Source organism: Rattus norvegicus, chromosome 15, assembly GCF_021556685.1.
Source record: "Rattus norvegicus strain SHRSP/BbbUtx chromosome 15, alternate assembly SHRSP_T2T, whole genome shotgun sequence".
Classification (NCBI taxonomy): domain Eukaryota; kingdom Metazoa; phylum Chordata; class Mammalia; order Rodentia; family Muridae; genus Rattus; species Rattus norvegicus.
In genome coordinates, this window is record NC_141548.1 from 7,453,675 (window position 1) to 7,472,112 (window position 18,438).

Sequence of the window (18,438 nt, forward strand, 5' to 3'; positions counted from 1 at the left end):
GTTGGTGTCACCACAACACTGGTGACGTCCCAGAAGATTCTAGTGCTCTCTTAGATACAAGAGATTGTCCAAGGAAGAGATTACTGATGACGTCACTGGGAAGTTCTATGGCCTACCTGCTACCCAGCTCTCCCCAAAGCAACCAATTTCTATGGGGCCCTTTTCTGCAGCCTCTCCTGTGACCCGGGGAATATCCTTTGGTAACTTCTCCAAAGTTAGATATTTCTCTCTGCTTCATCGGATGTCATCAATGCTTTTGATGGGGAGAGTTGGTTACAACCCTGAATTGGAGAAGAGATTTTTGTTAGTACCCAAATCCCTAGGGACCATAAATGAGGGAGATTTCTATCAATAATAAATCTACACCTGAGACGATGCACATACATACAGTCCAATTCCCAAAGTTTCCCTGTTTCCTAGAGGCCAATATATTTCTCCTATACTTTTAATTTTATAAAACCTGAATAATATTTGCTTATTGTGCATTCCTTGATAGCCAGGACTATTTCGACATACACGTCCATGTATTTCACAAAGTCAATGGTTAATAATCCTACTTCTTGCAATAAAAACTCCCTTTTATTGGGAATATAGGGGATCAGATACAGGACAAATATAAAATCATAAATTTCTGTCCCTTCTTTTACATATTAAGTTGGACATCATCCCTTTCTCAAATACACTCAGACAATTAAATTGGTCATCAGTGAGTAAAGGTCAACCTGGACTGCGTGTTCCTCCATTGTAGCCCGATAGCCATCACTTCTCCAATATCTGTCTTCCTTAATTTCCAAGTCCAGGCATGAGGATATTGGGGGTTGCCCCTTGATACTTTATTCCTAACAAACATAAGAATCAGCAGGATGGGGAGGGAGTCGAAGGGCCTGAGGTCAGGTTAAACCTCAATTTTAGTGGGTCCATAAGTTCAGGGGAAAGTCCATTTGGCATTGTCATCTGTGGCTTCTGTGTTCTTATCCTAGGTGTGCTCAGTCTGTGCTATGACGCCTCCTAACCTCACAGATGTAAGAGACAAAAACATGTATGTCTTTTCTGGGAAGGGCTCTGCCTCTGACTCCCACCTGGAGTTGGAAAGCATCGCTATGCAAAGCTCAAAACAGAGGAGTGGAGATGATGGACGCCTCAGAAGTTTAGGGTCATTTCTTCCAAATAAGGCACAGATTTTTCCAATGTAATTTTTCCTTTCTTCTTTCACCCATGTTAGCTGGCTTCTTTCCTGGCCTGAAGTATACTGGAGTCCAATCTTTTGGATGACTGAAGCATCTTTTTGTGAGATGACAGGCACACCAAGGGGCCTGCTGCATACAGGCTCCTATCACCAAGGAAGTTGTTGCTACAGAATCTTGGCATGGCGGCAGCAGCACACGATCTCTCAGTCTTCTCTGCTGCAATTGCTAAAAGAATAATAGGGTTGTTTGTTTGTTAATATTTTATTGGAAATACCTACAATGCTGGTCAGTGTTGATACATGCCTTTAATCCCAGCACCCATAAAGTTTTTTTCTCCTTTTTTCTCTTCTTTTTTTGCAATTGTTGTTAGAATTCCCATTGTTTTCTTTGGTAATTCCCTCTATTTATTCTGTACCTAGAATGTTACCCACACTCTTCATGGCCCTATTCTTCATGTTAAAGATTTTATTCTTACCACCCACACCGCACATGGTCACATTATTTACTTTCAAATAAGAAAAACAGGCATGAAAAAGAGAGTTAACTCATATGGTCTCAGGTAATCAACACATCAGGAGTTTCAACTAGGCTGCTCTACGTTCCAGCTCACTGGATGCAGGCCTGAGTCCATGGGGTATCTTGGAAAGGCAGAAGAACACACTACCTCACAGCTCTCTCTGCTAGCAACTGCTAGAATTGTGACAGGACCTGTGTTTGTTTATTAGAAATATCTACAAAGCCTATCGCAGTTGGCACACACCTTAATCCCAGCATTCAAAATTTATTTTAATCATTGATGTTGTTTTTGTTTGGTTTTTGTTTTTAATCCCCCCAGCTAATTGCTCTATACCTAGAATGTTAAGCACATGCTCTGGAGGAACCTATTCATGTTAGGCAATGCTTTTATTTTTACCAACCACTCCACAGATGATCCCATTATTTACTTTCAAATAAGAAGACAGTCATAGAGAAGTGAGTTAACCAGTATGCTCTCACAGAAGAAACACATCACGACTATGGAATGGCAACCCAACCTTTTGCATTTGTTATGCCTTTTAAATTTTTTTATTCTTTATATGTTTTTAGTTACATTCAAATGTTACAGCCTTTCTCTGTTTCACACCCATATCCCCCCTACTCCATCCCCCTCAACCTGTTTCTCTGAGGGTATTCTCCCACCCACCCAACACTTTCTGCCACACTGCCCTGACATTCTTCTACACTGGGGCATATAGCCTTCGCAGGAACAAGGGCTTCTTCTCTCATTGAAGCCCAACAAGCCAATCCTATTCTACATATGCTCCTGGAGCCCTGGGTCTGTCCATGTGTACCATTTGAATGGTGGTTTAGTCTCTTAGATCTGTAGTTGGTTGGTATTATTGTTGTTATGGGGTTGCTAACCCTTTCAGCTCCTTCAATCCTTTCTCTGCCTCCTCCATTGTTCTCAGTTCAATGGTTGACTTCAAACATCCGCCTCTGTATTTGTCATGCTCTGGCAGTGCCTTTCAGAAGACAGCTATATCAGGCACCTGTCAGCTCGCACTTCTTGGCATCACCAATATTGTCTGGGTTTGGTGGATGTATATAGACTGGATCCCCAGTTAGGGCAGTCCCTGGGTAGCCTTTCCTCCTGTCTCTGCTCCAGACTTCATCTCCATACTTCCTCATGTGAATATTTTTGTTTCCCCTTCTGAGAGGGACTGAAGCTTCCACACTTTGGTCATCCTTCTTGAGCTTCATGTGGTCTGTGGATTGCATCTTGGGTAATCTGAGATTTGTGGCTAATGTCCACTTATCAGTGAGTGCATACAATGTGGGTTTTCTTGTGATTGGGTTACCTCATTCAGGATGATATTTTCTAGTTCCTTCCATTGCTGTAAGATTTCCATGAGGTCATTGTTCTTGATAGCTGAGTAGTACTCCACTGTGTAGATGTACCACATTTTCTGTATCCATTCCTCTGTTGAAGGGCATCTGCGTTTTTCCCAACTTCTGGCTGTTATGAATACAGCTGCTATGAACATAGTGGAGCATGTGCCTTCATTGTATGTTGGAGCATCTTTTGGTTATATGTCCAGGAGAGGTATAGCTGGGTCCTCAGGCAGTGCAATGTTCAATTTTTGAGGAAACTCCAGACCGATTTCCAGAGAGGTTGTCCAATTTGCAATCCTACCAACAGTGGAGGAGTGTTCCTCTATCTCCGCATTCTCGCCAGCATCTGCTGACACCTGAGTTTTTGATCTTAGCCTTTCTGACTGGTGTGAGGTGGAATCTCAGGGTTATTTTGATTTGTGTTTCCCTAATGACTGAGGATTTTGTACATAACAGAAGGCATTTTAAGAAATGATGCTACCCTAATTGGTGGTCTGCATGTAGTTGAGTGCCAATGGATCCATTTCTCTCTCTACACAGTTGAAGTCCAAGTGAATCAAGGAAATCCACATAAAACCAAACATGCAGAAGCTAATAGAAGGGAAAGTGTCGCAAAGTTCCTAGAACACATATGCACAGGACAAAGTTTTCAGAACACAATACCAAAGGGTCAGGCTCTAAGATCAACAGTAAATGTATGAAATCTCAACAATCTGAAACTTTCTTTAAAGCAAAGGACACTGCCAATAGGACAAAACAGCAAGCTACAGATTCGGAGAAGAGTTTTACCAACCCTACATCTGAGAGAGTGGGATGTAGAGAAAGTGGAACACTCCTCCATTGTTGGTGCGATTACTAGCTGTATAGCCACTCTGGATATCAATGTGGAGGATAATGGGAACAATGCAAATAGCTTTACCTGAAGACCCAGCTTTAACACTCACTTCAGTGCATATACTCAAACATGATCCACATATGACAAGGACGTGTGGATGAATATGTTCATAGCAGCCTTACTTATATTAGTCAAATGCTGGGAACAACCACGATAGACCTCAACTCAACTGAGGAATGAGTATAAGAAGTGCGCTCTATTCAAACAGAGGAACAGTACTCGGGTATCAAAGATGAATACACCGAGAACTTTGTAGGCAAAGGGATGGAACTGGAAAATAGTGAAGTAACAGAGATCGAAAAGGACATAACATGGGATGCATTTAGTGACAAATGGATGTTAGCCCAAAAGTTCAGAAGACCCACTATACAATTCATTGATCATATGAAGGGTAACATGTCAGAAGGCCAAATTGTGGATGCTTGAACCCACTTAGAAGGGGAAGAACATAATCATGGGAGGCAGAAGGATGGAGGGACCTAGGTAGAGGCAGGGAAGGATGGACAAGGGGTGGGGGGAGTAGCAACAATGAAAAGAGACAAGAGAGAAACCCAGAGGAAAAGTGGAATCAATGACAATAAGCATCAGTGGTGGGTAGTGAACTTGGGTAACCCAAATGGAAAATGAAGAACCAGTGGAAGGGGAAGCCCTGGGTCCTGCTAAGACTGAACCCCCAGTGAACTAGACTGTTGGGGGGAGGGCGGCAACGGGGGGAGGGTTGGGAGGGGAACACCCATAAGGAAGGGGAGGGGGGAGGGGGATGTTTGCCCGGAAACCGGGAAAGGGAATAACACTCGAAATGTATATAAGAAATACTCAAGTTAATTAAAAAAAAAAAGAAACAAAAAAAAAAAGAAAATGAAGAAGTCAAAATGTTCTCATTCGCAGATGGCGTGATACTATTTTAAAAACTCTAGAAATGTATCACCGTCTCTTAAGACTGATAAATACATTCATAAAAGCACAATACAATGGGAACACACAAAATTTCTTAGCCTTCCTTTATGCCAATCCAAATCATACCGTGAGAAAATCTGGGAAAAATTCCCCTCATAATCATCTGAAAATATAAAATAAAATAATGTGGATCAAAACATTTAAAATGCAAAGGCAACTATGAATTAGCTAGAGGTGATGCTAAATAGAGACAATTTGTCTCTAAAAAAATTAAGTTTCTTAAAGCTGAAAATACATTCATAAAAGTAGTAGAATGCAAAATAACACACAAAACTCTTTATCTTTCCTGTATACCAATAAAAAACCATGGGAAAGAAATCAGGGAAATATTCTACTCAAAATACTCTTAAAATATATAACAAAATACTGTGGATTAGCTTACTTATAAAGCATACTATTAGTAAGAAGACATATGAAGTACCCACGATCCATCCTGAATACATATAAGAACTTTCCAGCTGATGTTCTGAAAGACCTTAAAGACTTGAATAAATCAAAGCTTTTATATCTTTATGGATAAGTAGATAATATAATAAGGTCAGTTTTTGATGAATTAATAAAATTAATACAATAAATAGTGATTAGAAAATTTTACTACAATAAATCACCCACTTTTATGAAACATATGAATTTGAATATAAATATTCTACTATGGGAAAAAGGACAACTTTTAAAGTACAAAGAGCTAACATGTTTAGAAAGATAATTTTAAAGAGAAAAAAAAGAGGAAGGAAAAATTGTCATGAGAAAAAAATGTGATAGTTACCTAAGCAGTGTGATGCGGTTGGCAGAGCGAATATTTCAACAGATTAGTGTGTCCAGGAACTGTGTGTATTGATTTTAAAACCTGCAGGAGGAGGGACTATCAGAGCAGATCTCAAGAAAATTCCGATTGTTCAAGTTAGTTTCCTATTGTTATAGGAAACATAAAAATGCCACTGTGGGAAAGTGAAGGTTTTATTCACCCCATAAGTTACAGTTCATCATTAATGGAATACGAGATAAGAACAGAAGGCAGCAGCTTGACAACAGAGAGGAACTCTGCTTACTCATCTGCTCAGCTACCTTTCTCTATGACCTCTCCTCCCCTTACTAGGGCTGGTACCACCCACAGTGGGCTAAATCAAATACATCAACTGCCATCAAGAAAATGCCAAAGACACATGACTGCCAGCCATTCTGATGGCGTCAATTGCTCAAGAATGCACCATTTAGACAGCTACAATTAGCCATCACAGTAAGGTATAAAAGGAAAATACAAACCTTAGCCTATTCCAGAGAAAAGTAACACTTCATGAATAGAATTTGAGGTCACAAGTGAAGTTTCATGTGAGGAAGAAATTAGAAGGAATTATGACAGAAATCAAACTTTATTTAAAATAAAAAGTGACAAGTCAAAGCCACAAATAAAATGTTGGTAACTTTGACCTCTTCAAACCTCTTCTTGAGGCTGCAGGGTGGACACAGGGCATGGCTGTTGGCTGGCACCACCATGGCCCATTCACTGTTTTGGTGAAGGATTTTTCCATCAGAAGCCTTAGCCTTAGTACAGAGGCCAGGTCCCAAGTACTAATCATAGTCAGTCAATTGGATGACAGATCTTGTGCTCCAAAGAAATGGAAGAGTCCATTTAGTCATGATTTCAGGATGGCTCTAACTCATTTCAGAGTCATAGATATTGCAAGCATCTAGAACACCAAAAGACCCATTGTCTCACACCAGTATTCTCTGCTGTGCCCTCAGTCACCACGGTAATAATCAGTGGTGAGCTCTATAGTATTATTTGTTCCAGTTTCCTGGTGGTGCTGCCTCCAAACCCTGTTTCTTTGACCCAGACAGAAGCTTCAAGTAAAATAATAAATACTTTTTGCATTGAAAGCCATTGGTAGCTTGTAGTTGTAGTTAACAATGAAGACCTCAAGCAATCTTCCCTCAGTCCTCCTGTTTTAGCAAGGGTTTTTTTTTTTTTCTTTTGCTTTCTGTTTCGTTTTGGTTGTTTTTTATTTTATTTTGTTTTATTTCGTTTTGTTTTTCTTTTTGTTCTATTCTTCTTAGGGTGCATGGAGTGGTCAAGAAGTGGTCGGAAAAAGGTCAAGTACAAATTCAGATGCACAGAAAGACCCCAGTCTTTCTGGCAGGTCCACTGTGTTTCCTGCATTAGGGCTTTTTCCCTTTTGCCTTACATGTTACTCATTTTCACTCTCTTGCATGCTTTTATCCAGTCATAATTAGTAACATATCTATCATAATTATTTGAATTTCAATTATCCAATTCTAACTACTCTATCTCCTATCCCAAACCAGAGACAGGCGTTGAGTCCCGTAGGGTGTGGTTTTGATGCTTAGATCAGGAATCTTCCTGTGAACACTGATCCCTGATAGTTCAATAAAGATGCTGTTGGCCAACCAGCTGGGTGGCATAGGCAGGTCTTCTAGTTTTCCTCCAGGCAGGCTAGGAGACACAAGGGAGGAGAAAGGATTTAATACTTCAGAGGGAGTAAAACTACCAGCCATTTGAGATCTAGGACTGAGTGGCAATTGGTGGCCTCCCAGACTGGGCTTGGTGTAGCAGGCAGGAGGTTAGAAACACAATAAGCTGATTTGGGGAGCTGAGCTATGACTAAAGGCACCTGAGCAACTGAGCTGAGGGCAGATTTAGAGGTGCTGAGTTGGGAGTAAAAAGGAGGGCATCCTATTTGGAGGAGGCTTAGAAGAACCTGTCCACTGAGCCATCTCATCAAAAGTATCTTAATGTGTGTGTCTTTTATGTGCAATCCAAAGAAACCTGATGGCTTGGTCTGCCTAGAGCTTAAAGTGAGGCAGTAGAAACAACACTCTACAGAGTCCTATGTGAGCAATCCATGGGCATTAAGGAGCGAATCCAAAGTCACCTTGACTAAGAGAGTTAGAGCTGACCCAGATGTAGCTTTTCACTATAACCATCCCTTCCTTTTGATCTTTTAGTGTGCCATTTGTTCAAGAATATTAGTGAGGAGGAGAATATGACTCTAAAGGTTATTCTTGGTTGTTAAATTGTCTTCATCTGAGATTACCAAACCACAAAAGTAGAGGGGAAATCTGTGAGGGATTTCCGTTTAATGTAAATTCAAATTTACTTGTAATCTGGATATTTGAGGTAGGAAGTCATACCTTTAACCCAGAACTTTAATCCTGATCTTCTTTTTTCTTTTTTAGTCATCTACAGATACATCATTATTAGGAATGTGTCCTTCTCACTGGAGACCAGAGAAGAGACCTACAGTTCTATGATACTTAAATGTCATAGCAAGACATCAAAACAAAATGTCAAAGTGTGAATGGAGGAAATTATTTAGGACAGTGTTTTGCAAACAAGTTTTGATACAGATATTCTTGGTAGGAGAGCTCTGCAATTTTGCATTTCATATTTGACTTTGCTGGTACTCTGACTAGGATCAACATAAAACTTCTTGGGATTTTCTTAATCTCCTTTACGAATAGAGATGAATGCACCATCAGCTCTGTCATCTATGTTATTATGGCTACAGTGAGGACCAAGTATGCTAAAGCTCTTCATCTGATTTTTCAAACAGCGTGCTCATACAAGTGTGAACTTCTGTGGGTTGTGGGAGGGCAAGGTTGAGAACACTGGCTGAGAGCTGTGAATGGAGAAGTGGGACGGTGCATGCAGGAGGGAGGGAAAGGCCTGAGTGTGGCTCATGAACAAATTCACAATATCCATTGATTTAATAACCATTCAGGAAGTGGACTTCTGCAAAATGACTTCAGCTGACCAGCATGGCGGGAAACCAGAAACAGATTCAATGGGGATTTAGATCAACTGGATGGGAAACATGGGCTTAGAGGCAGAGACGTGTCAGCACATGAAGAGTGGAAAATCAAGCCAGTGTGGTCTGTTAAGCTTCTCATCCCCATGGTTAGAGGCAAACAGCAACAAGTTTTAGCACTGAGGAAAAGAAGAAATAAAAGCCAATTTGTTGAAAATCCCCATCACCAAAAAGTAGTGACATCCTCTGTGATGCACATCATCTCTCAGGGGCACGGGCCATCGGAATGGCTGGATGATGGCTCTCGGCATGGGCTCTGCCTGCACCCCTTTCCTAACTGCAGAGCTCAAATCTGCTTCAGCTGGGTCATCAGCTCCCCATTCTGTTGCATGGAGATCAGATCGCTGCGTCTGCATATGCAGTATTGTAAGACTCTCAGAGAGAATCTTCCCTCAGGAGGGAGATCCTCAAGCCCAATGACCAGACCGAGTCCACAGGCTGCAATCTGCAAGAGGATTTTTATTGATCAGGATACACAGGTATCTGTGGGCGTCCCAGTCAATTCGGAAGACTGGCGCGCCTAGCAGAGCCAGGGTGGGCTTTTTATAGTATTTTGGGGAGCAGAAGCAGGCTTACAGAAGCAGATGCATGGTTACAGGGATGTGATTGGTGGAGTAAATGAGGCATACGTGTATGTTACCTATTTTGGCTATAATCATAACAGTGAGTTAGCAAAAAGTACATGGTGGTCAGGGCTTCCGGGGGGTCAGGGACTTTTTCTTTTTTCTGCCAGGTGGCCCATGGAGCAGTGCCCATAATTTAGTCTGGTTTCTGCATTTTGTTTTCTTTTATGGTCTGTTTCATCTAAATGATGGGTCAGCTTGTCCCACATATCTAAAAACTTACTTTTTACTTCTATAGTTGAGGGCCTTGGGCTTGTACAATTCCCTTTCTGGGAGGGGGTCTTTCATTCCCCCATTTTCTTTTTTTGTCCTTGAGTGGAATCTTCCACTCAACTTGTTTTAGGTACCTCTGGTTTTTTTTTTTTCACCATCTGATACTGTTTTCTCAGCACAAAAGTTTGAATGACTGAAAGTCTGTATCTCTTATTATTCCTGTCTGATCTGCATAGAAACAACATTCTTCTTTTAGTGTAGCACACAGACTCTTTCTTTAAGGAATATCAGGTCTAATCTTTTCCTATTTTGAAGGACTACCTCTGAGAGGGAGGTTAGGTATTCTTGGAGGTCAGCTAAAAAGTCTTTTTTACTCTTTTTATATCTGAGTCAATGGCAGTTCTGAATTCTCTATAAGCCTTGCATTGTAAGGCAACAGCAGATGTCCTTGTGCTGCCCTTGTAGCACCTGGATAGCCTTAAATAATTCTCAACTCTCTTTTGTGTCTTATTAAGTCTTTAGCATCAGGATTCTAATCTGGACACTATCTGAACCTATACACCAAGGTCTTTTAGAACTTCTAAACTTATATAGGTTGTGATCCCTGAGGCACAGTCCCAAGAAGTGTTAGGAGTACTAACATATGTAATGTTACATCATTTGTAATAAAAATCAAGCCTATCCTTACACCTATTCCGAGGGAACCCAGGGCAAACAGGCAAACATGAAATTCTTGTTAGCAACCTCCCAGTCACTTAAGTCTAGGGAGCTTTTTGAAGATCTGAGTGTCCCTCTAGGTCCCAGCTCTCAGCCCCAACAGCTAGTACGCTGCTGGTGAGGGCTGAGAATTGACGGCTGTCAGGGTGGTCAGCAGCACCAGGTACGGTCCTTTCCAGCGAGGCTCGAGTGTCTGGGCTCAGTGTAGCTGTAGTCTCTAACCTGGAGCTGATGACATGTCTCAGGGGTCTCCGGGGCATAGGCTGCTGTCAGCTGTGAGCAGATTTCTTTCTGTATCACCTGTAGGTCTTTTAGCCTGGCATATAAATCATTATTACTATGACATGTTGGTTCAGTAACATCATCTAATACAGTCAGGGGAGCTGAGGCCCCATATAAGATCTCAAAGGGGTAAGGCTGAATCTGGAAGGGGTATTTCTTGCTCTGAAGAGAACAAGAGGGAAGGAGTGTCACCCAGTCTGTGCCAGTCTCCATGGTCAATTTGGTCAGGGTCTCTTTTAGAATTTTATTTATTTACTCTACTTGTCCTGAACTTTGAGGTCTGTAAATACAACGTAATTTTCAATTGACCTCTAAATACTTGGCCACACCCTGGCTTACCTTGGCAACGAAAGTAGGGCTGTTGTCTGACCAGATTACCTTGGGCATTCCAAATCGGGGGAAGATTTCTTCCAGTATCTTCTTGATGATTGTAGAGGCTGTCTCTTGTTTGGTGGGGAAAGCTTCTATCTATTCCTGAAAAGATATCTATAAACACTAGGAGACATTTATAACCATATTTTCCTGGTTTTATCTCTGTGAAGTCCACTTCTCAGTAGTATCCAGGCCGTTCCCCACGGAGCCTCCTACCACAGTCAACTTTCCTGAAAACAGTTACCTTTTGGCATGGTATACATCAGTGCACTATCTGTTCCACGAGATACTTGAGACCTGTGACATAATATTTAGTTTTTGAAAACGTCTGGATGAGTTTGCTTACCCCTAAGTGAGTCTATTGATGCATTTGTTTTATCATGGCCTCTGCCTATTTTTGTAGCAGGATCTTCTTTCTTGTTGAGGTGTACCAGAGTCTCTTCCTCGGCCTGGCTGGGTCATGTAGGGCCCTTAACAGAGCCAGAATCTCTTTTTTTCTTGCCCTCAGATGTCAGCAGGCCCCTCTGCTGCTGTCCACAGAGATGTTAAGTCTCTTTCTCAGTTCAAGGGCTTTGGTGAGGGGAGCGAGCTCTACTCTCTGAGTAGAAGTGCCTTCTGGTAGGGCCTGAGCCCATATGACTCTGTTTCCATCTACCACTGCTGCCCCAGCCCATTTTTTCCTTCTGTAAGAAGCTGCTCCCATCTATGAACCAGATGGCATCTACCTCCTCTGCTGGCTGATCAGTCCGATCTTTATGCCACTCTTTAGTGAGCTCCTGCTGACAGTCATGAAGGGGGGTGTCTAGGTCGGGGTCCGGGAGCAGGGTTGCAGGGTTTAGACTCGTAGGGGCAGTCTGGAATCACAAGGAACAAGTGGGATACCCGGCCCACGCCAAGGTCCACTGTTCTTCGGGTAGTCCATGAGTATCATTTGTTGCCGGTAGTCCCCTGTACTCAAGGTCTTTTGCTGGACACTAGCCCATTTGGGCGTAGGAGCACAGAGTGTTGGGCCCCCATATTCACAAAACAGCTGGGCGGGCTTCCCTTCTATCTTAGCGCATAGCCAGCACTCTAGGACCAAGAGGCTTGCCTTCCGGGTTGCTGGAGAGGCCCTTCTTGTTCTTCCTGGGGCAGTCCCTGACCCAGTGTCCTTTTTCCTTGCGATAGGCACACTGATCTTTAGCTAGGAATTCTCTTCTGTTGCCAGGTACTGTCTTCCTAGGTTCCCTAACTACTGTGGCCAGTATATATTCCTCTCCTGTCTTTTATCCCTCTTTAGCTCTCTAGCTTCTTTTTCCTTTTGTCTCTTTTCTTCCTTAGCTTCCTGCTCTTTTTACCTTCTTTCCTCTTTCTCTTCCTCAGTCTCTCTCTCATATCTTCTGCATCTTCCTCTACAGCTATTAGATGCTGTCCACTTATGTAACTACACTTCAACTTTACTTTCTCTGCAACTTACACTAACTCTCAGCAACTTAGCTTAACCCTTTAAATTTTTGTAACTTTCTCTCTTTATATCTTTTTCTTATCTTAGCCAGATTGGTGGGGCATTTTCCAGCCCCTCAGAGACCCACCCTTGGAGCCTGGTGGCAGACCTGGAGCACTCCCTACCTTCAGGGGTATTCAAGTCAACAGTCAAGAGTGAGGGTCTTCCATCTATGTCTGGAACATTCTTTCTGGCCTCCAGTAGGATTCTGTCTTTCCTCAGTGGTAAAGAAGACCTGTAACAGTTACTAACAAGCATCTCAAATGGGATGGTGAGAAAACAAGAGAATCTTGAGAATAGAGGTCCACTGAAGAGGACAAATAGCATTTAGTCACACAGCTAAACCAGGAGGACTTTTTGGGACAAAAAGGCTGTTGTAAAAATAAGCACAAGCTTTGTGTCTGTGAAACAGAACGGCAAGCAGAGGGAGCTGATCTGTTACCGACCATCTCTCTGGACTTAAGAACTAATAACAAAAGGATGGAGAGATGGTTAGGACCTGGGTGCTAGATACCAAGTGGCTGACAAAAGAATTGTAACCAGTTCACCTGGGACTTTCAGGACCTCAGTAGCAGCCCTTTACCAAACTGTCTCAGTGGGCTAAAGGCCCATGGAAAAGAAAACATTAATCCTGACCTTGGCCACAACCAAAGCCTGAATTCTAAATTTTGACTGGCAAAACAAAGTTCTTCACAGTTTGTTGCAGATTCTTTTCGAAACTATTTTAGGGGCTTCTCTGCCCCCAAACCTGGGGCATTTTGACCACAGGGGTAGGAACTGGCTGCTGTGGGGATAGGATCAAAGGCACTCTCCATGTCAATGATGACTAACAGGGAAGGTTACTTAATGTTGGAGATCAACTCCTCTCTTGGAATAGGGCCAGCAGATATGGCAGGCTCCCTTAAAGAACTTCTCTTAATGAACACTCTCCTTCTGTGAGCAAGTGTTGAAGGTCTGGTCACTGAAGGCAGCAACTGGAATTATTATTTTTTTTTCAGGGCCAAAAGTCTCATAAAACAACCACTAACTCTACGCTATCTTCTTGTTGTCAAAGCATCAACCCCGGCCGGCCTCATCACCTTGAAACTCCTCTTACGCTGACTTGGCCTGAGCTGCGCCACTGCCCACGCGCAGCCTGCAGCTTGCTAGCAGGCCTGCATGCTTGTCACCCTCAGCCCCTATATTGTCCTACTCTGTGCTGTCCCTTCCTTAGAAGCTGTGAATGTTTAAGCAACAGGGAGAATTTTTCTTCAGGATCTAAGGTAAAGCTTTCAGGCTCTTGTTAATACCTGCTTCAGACAGGGTCACTCACTAACCTGGAGTTCTTCATACACAACTGTTAACAGCAGCTAGACTGGACAAGGGGAGCAAAGGGAGGGGCATCTTTCCTTGGGGAGGAGGCTAAGAGAGAAAGATAAAACAATTTTTCTCAAGCAAATTATTTCCAAGTTAAGCACCAAGAGGACCAAGTAAAACTCCTTGACAAACAAAGCAAACAGTTTCATGATTTCAAACACAGTGTCATTCCAAGATTTTAAACACAGTCGTCTATCGAAAGTTCAAAAACGAAACAAAAGTCAAAAAGACACTCGACAATACCACAGAAAACAACCCAGACAAACAAGACCAAGACAAAGATTTCTATAACCAATTTCCACAGGTGTTCAAAGAAAATTAGGACACAAAGAAGACAAACAATTCCAACAGTCAGACAGACAGACGCAGCACGCGGCTTCGGTGTCAAACTGAAACCAAAAATTCAGACAGAGGCGACGAGGGTCTGAATCCTTCAGTGGATCCGGCTCTCTCCTCTCTCCTCCAACCCAAAACCACGAATCCTTCCGATACAGGCTGAGCCCCGAAAAACCGGGCTCTAAACACCCTTGGAACGTCTTCCAGGGCTGCGGGGGAGAAGTTCGAGCTCGTCAGCTCCTTCTCTGGCCCGCCCAAATACAAACGGTCTAGACCCAAGCCAAGTAGCTAAGCATTTACAGAACAAGTCACAAAGCAAGACAAGACAGGACAAGACAAACACTGGCCAGCTTACCTCCCGGTGGGTGGTCGGTGGTCTCTAGGCAGAGGATCTCCGATCCCGGACGAGCCCCCATATGTAAGACTCTCAGAGAGAATCTTCCCTCAGGAGGGAGATCCTCAAGCCCAATGACCAGACCGAGTCCACAGGCTGCAATCTGCAAGAGGATTTTTATTGATCAGGATACACAGGTATCTGTGGGCGTCCCAGTCAATTCGGAAGACTGGCGCGCCTAGCAGAGCCAGGGTGGGCTTTTTATAGTATTTTGGGGAGCAGAAGCAAGCTTACAGAAGCAGATGCATGGTTACAGGGATGTGATTGGTGGAGTAAATGAGGCATACGTGTATGTTACCTATTTTGGCTATAATCATAACAGTGAGTTAGCAAAAAGTACATGGTGGTCAGGGCTTCCGGGGAGTCAGGGACTTTTTCTTTTTTCTGCCAGGTGGCCCATGAAGCAGTGCCCATAATTTAGTCTGGTTTCTGCATTTTGTTTTCTTTTATGGTCTGTTTCGTCTAAATGATGGGTCAGCTTGTCCCACATATCTAAAAACTTACTTTTTACTTCTATAGTTCAGGGCCTTGGGCTTGTACAATTCCCTTTCTGGGAGGGGGTCTTTCAGTATTTCTTTACCTATGAAGACCTGAGGAACTGTTCTCCATCCAGTGAGCTGTTGTAATTAATCTTGAATCTCATTGGTGTTGTTAGTGGCTGTGATGTTCACAGACTCCAGAAGACCAGGTTTGAAAGGCAGTTGACTGAGGATTTCTTGGGTCTTTCTGCAATAGGGGCAGGTGGGCTGGATTAACACGACCACCTTCCCAGACGGACACTTGCAGTTCACAAACCACTGAGCCACGCCGACAGGCTGCAGCTTTCCAGGAAGGAACATTCGGTTGAAGGTGCTGGTCCCGTGTCAAATGGAATTGGAAAACCTGATGTCTTTGCTTCTGTGGACCAAGATCTGGAAAAACCCAACTACATAAAAATCTGAGGACAAGTTGTGAGAGGTTTGTTCTTTCCTTCAATCATGTAGGTCCTAGGAAGGAGCTCAGGTGTGGGGAGTTGGCAACAATCACCTTTATCTGCTGCCATCTCACCTGCTGAATCCCTCATTCATGGAACTGAAGAAACTCTGTATCCATCCTGGTATTCTGTGTAGATATCTGTGTATCATTCGTAGAGTGGATACTTTTGTCTGTTGGTTGGAAAGCACCAGTCTGGAGGGCTCATGGTTGGTCTCAGTAGTCCAGTCCAGGAGCTGCTTTACAAGAACCATTCACTGATCTGGAAGAAACTCTTTTTAGAGGCAGTGAGATCTACTGGAACAATATCAACCATCCTTCTCCCTTTCCAGTTTTGAACTGAATCATTCTCCACCACAGACCTGTGGTCTCTGCTGCAGGCTGCATCCCCCCAGGCTTCTGAAGCTTGCTCATAGCAGTGCATTTATGGGACGGCAACATGATTTCCTTACCACCTCACCCCCAGGAGAGTTTTTCAATTCTTTATTTAATCTGATGGGTCTAATCTACATCGTCACGGAGGATGAGATGTGGGAGTTCTGCTCCAACCCTTACAGTAAGAGATGCTGAGATATGATGCTGTACCCACTAATGCTGTACATGGACGCCAGCAGTTTAGACAATAAGCATGGCTGTCCAATATATGTGTTCCTACTGGTCTCTAGTAAGAGAGAGTGAGAAAATATGCCTTGTCCATATGAAGGCAGAAAAGAATGTGTGGTTCTAGAAGACAAGGTACGAAGGACTGCGTGTAAATCCCAGTGACTGAGAAAGCAGCCTGGAGCCAGTTGTGTTATTGAGACTTCAGACAGCTTGGCCTTTACACATGTGACACAGCAGACTCCCATGAGCAAATCCTTAGCCTGGAAGATGTAGTTATGGTAGCCAAGAAGAACTAACACAGAACTGTCCCCTTTGCCTGCCTCTTACTACTCTGATCTCCCACATCACAGGAGGCTGAATGGTCTTCCGCATACCCTGAGACGCAGCTCACAATGGACAGCGCCTGTCTTCAACAGAGCTTCATCGGAGCCTGCCCTTGGCCTGTGGTGGATGTGCAGGAAGTGAGCTGACAGGTGAAACGTAGCCTGGCTGGGTCTCAAAGTGCAGCTTGAGACTCACCCACTGTGATTGTCAACACTTCCATGTCTCCATTGGGAGGGCAGTGTCACAATGTCCTCCTACTGTCTTCTCACTCCATTCACATGCTTCATGTGACACAAGCTCATTCACAGTTCACAGGAGGCAGCATAGCTTCAGAGCCCTCATGTCTGGCCACAGAAGCCAAGAGAGCAATGTCACAGTTCACAGTGACAATGTAGATAAGCCAGGGCATTTCCTACAAGTTTTACTTTCAATTGTATCCTTTTATTGCAGTTTACGCTACTCTGTCTAGAAGGCCAGGTTGCAGGAGAGCATTTGGGTGACGTCACTGGGAACTGCCAGGGCCTCCTGCTAACCAGCTTTCCTTATGGTGACCAGATTCTGAGGTGCCATCTCCAGGAGGCTCTCCAGTGACACAATGGAACCCTTTCCATATCTCCTCCCTCTAAAGCTAGAGATTTCTCTTTGCTCCATTAGTAGTTACCTGCTCTGAAAGGGCAGATTGCGTCAGGGGCTTGGCATGGGGAGAAAGATCACGGGACATGGGGTGGAAGATTCTTCTGCATGATAATTTTATTCCCAGATCCATTCCTGTGACATACATTCCAATTTCCTAGGTTTTCCTGTTTCCCAAAAGGCATTATTTCCCTCCAGACCTTTAATTTATTGGATATTGGATTTCATTTTCTTATTGTGCATTCCTTCCAAGGTGTCTTTCTTTACATATATTCATGGATGTGTACTCACAAAGTCTCTGTTTTGCATCCCTCTCTTGCAATGATCTTGGTAACATAGTGAACCCAGTTATACAGTGAATATAAAACTGTAAATGTTGTGCACCTACTTCAGATGATAAACTTCCAAATCCTTTCTCAAAAAAATAACCAGATATCAGTGAGCAAAGGACAACGTGGACGGAGATTGGTCCTCTGCAGTTCCATTAGACGTCACTTCTCTAGTGTCCACCTTCCTGAGGTCCCAGGGCCAGGCCTGACGGTGTTAGAGTTTGGACCATGACCCTGTATTCATGCCAAATGTAAGATCCAGGAGGTTGGGCAGGGAGTGGAAGGGCTTGAGGTCAGGTGAAAGCTCAACTTCAATAGGTCCAGAAGTTCTGGAGGGAGTCTATTTGGCCTTGTCATCTGTGGCTTCTACGTTCTTGACCTAGTTGTGAGGAATCCATGTTAAAATTCCACCTAACCTCATAACTGTAAGAGTGTCAAACATCACCACGTAAGTTCATTGCAAATTGCTTTCATTGTCCTTTCCTTGCCCACTACCACCAGGTCCAAATTAGGGGATATTGTAGATAGATTTAGAGGTTCACTGGGTCTCTCTGATAGTCAAAGTAATAGACTTTACGGAGAACTGGACAGACAGGATTTCAAGAATAAAATAGTTGAAGAATTCTGCCAAGTGCTGATCTCTAAGACTTAGAAGCAATGGGGCGTGTATTCTAAACATAATATTATAGGGTTCAATCCCTCCTTGTATGGAGTACAGCAGGCCCAAAATAAGAAAAGAGCCTTTCCACCTTTCTTGGACTCTAATGAGAGTTTTCTTAGTGTCTCCTTTAATGTCTTGTTCATTATTTCCACCTGCCCAGAATTCTGCACAACAAAGACTCCAAACTACTCATACATCTTTGACTGTTATTCATAGGCTTTGGCCGTGAGAGCTGGGCTATTATAGGACAGCATTCCTAGTCAGTGGCAAAATTAGGAGGAAAGTTCCTAGCAGAGCTTTCTAGTTGCTCTATGATCAGTTTCAGTCCGATGTAGTGAGCTTCTACTCACCCAGAAAGGGTATCAATAAAAACAAGCAGGTACTTTTATCTGACTCTAGGAG

At 43.2% G+C, this 18,438-nt stretch overlaps 1 long non-coding RNA gene and 1 pseudogene across 1 annotated transcript; both read right to left on the bottom strand.

Moving 5' to 3' along the window:
• Positions 1-8,943: 8,943 nt before the first annotated feature.
• On the bottom strand, positions 8,944-15,353 carry LOC148000783 (glutaredoxin-1 pseudogene; annotated as a pseudogene).
• On the bottom strand, positions 9,178-14,566 carry LOC148000784 (uncharacterized). The gene is made up of 2 exons (XR_015638637.1): positions 14,476-14,566; positions 9,178-10,607 (listed from the first exon to the last, which is right to left on the bottom strand). It is a non-coding gene; the product is annotated as an uncharacterized LOC148000784 (long non-coding RNA).
• Positions 15,354-18,438: the final 3,085 nt, after the last annotated feature.